This window comes from Cricetulus griseus, chromosome 4 (genome assembly GCF_003668045.3).
Source record: "Cricetulus griseus strain 17A/GY chromosome 4, alternate assembly CriGri-PICRH-1.0, whole genome shotgun sequence".
NCBI classification, from domain to species: Eukaryota; Metazoa; Chordata; class Mammalia; order Rodentia; family Cricetidae; genus Cricetulus; species Cricetulus griseus.
This window is the reverse complement of record NC_048597.1, coordinates 63,105,321-63,107,059: the sequence shown is the minus strand read 5'-3', so window position 1 is coordinate 63,107,059 and position 1,739 is coordinate 63,105,321. Positions and strand designations below refer to the sequence as shown.

At 41.2% G+C, this 1,739-nt stretch overlaps 1 pseudogene; it reads left to right on the top strand.

The window, feature by feature from the left end:
• The first annotated feature begins 698 nt into the window (after window positions 1-698).
• LOC100772026 lies at window positions 699-1,359 on the top strand (annotated as a pseudogene).
• The last annotated feature ends 380 nt before the right edge of the window (window positions 1,360-1,739 follow it).

Here is a 1,739-nt window from a genome sequence, read left to right as displayed (position 1 = left end):
CTATAATGACATCATTTCTCCCTTCCTTTTAAAAATATAATGTAATTACATCATTCCTTCCTTTCCCTTTCTCCCTCCAAGTCCTCCCATCCACCCCTCTTTGCTTTCTTCCAAACGCATGGTCTCTATTTTCAGTAAGTCTCACCAACACTATCTTTTAAAATAAATTAATGAGATCAATCTAGACTGTGCCGTTAATGTGGTATCCCCTAGATACGTGTGACTACTGGGATCTTAAATGGGCTCATCAAAACTGAGCTCATGAGCCAGGCGTTGGTGGCACACACCTTTAATCCCAGCACTCGGGCGGCAGAAGCAGGTGGATCTCTGTGAGTTCGAGGCCAGCCTGGTCTCCAGAGCCAGTGCCAAGATAGGCTCCAAAGCTACACAGAGAAACCTGTCTCAAAACAAAACAAAACAAACAAACAAAAAAACTGAGGTCATGAGTGCAAAGTACACATGCACTTTCAAATATTTAGAATAAAAGTGAATGAAAATAATTTTCAATCATGTTATGTTGATTACATGTTAAAAAGATAATATCTTAGAATTACATGTTGAAAAGATAATCTTGTTTCTTTAATTTGAAAAGTTCCCCTTTTAGATGTCTTCACTCATTTAAATAATATGACACTTATTGTAGCACTATTGTCTTAACTAGCATACCACATGACACCATAAGAACACAGAGGAGCTCTTTTCCTCCCGTGCGCCACCGACGATCCTATTGTCATCATGGGTCGCCGACCTGCCCCGTATTACCGATATTGTAAGAACAAGCCGTACCCAAAGTCTCGCTTCTGCTAAGGTGTCCCTGATGCTAAAATTCGCATCTTTGATTTGGGACGGAAGAAGGTAAAAGTTGATGAATTCCCACTTTGTGGTCACATGGTGTCAGATGAATATGAGCAGCTCTCTTCCGAAGCTCTAGAGGTATTTGTGCTAACAAATACACAGTAAAGAGTTGTGGCAAGGATGGCTTTCATATTCGAGTGAGGCTCCATCCTTTCCATCCGAATCAATAAGATGTTGTCCTATGCTGGAGCTGACAGGCTCCAGACGGGTTTGCGTGGTGCCTTTGGGAAGCCCCAGGGCACAGTGGCCAGGGTTCACATTGGCCAGGTCATCATGTCCATCCGCACCAAGCTGCAGAATGTGATTGAGGCTCTTCCTAGAGCAAAGTTCAAATTCCCTGGTTGCCAGAAGATCCACATCTCAAAGAAATGGGGCTTCACCAAGTTTAATGCAGATGAATTTGAAGACATGGTTGCTGAGAAATGGCTCATTCCTGATGGCTGTGGGGTCAAATATATCCCTATTCGCGGTCCCCTGGACAAGTGGCGAGCCCTGCACTCCTGAGAGCTTCCACTGTGCTCTCCTGTACCCTACCAAATGTTCAGTAATAAATCTCATATCCAGTCTGCTTACAAAAAAAAAAAAACGCAGAAGAATGATGACATAATAAACATACTGATACAAATACGCATAGTTTTATACAGTGTTACCCATAAATGTTATTATCGCCTTTCAAGAAGGTTTGGAGTAATACAAGGTATAATATCTCTGCAGTCAGAATTTTATTATCTTTCTACAGTGGCACAAGGATCAAAAGAGTCAAAAGATAGTTCAAGCTTGTTAAACTAGAAGACAAATGCAACATGATGGTGAAATTGTTCACATAAGTTAATCTACAGACTGAGTCTTCATCTATGATGTCTTAAATTTACTTTCTCAAGCAC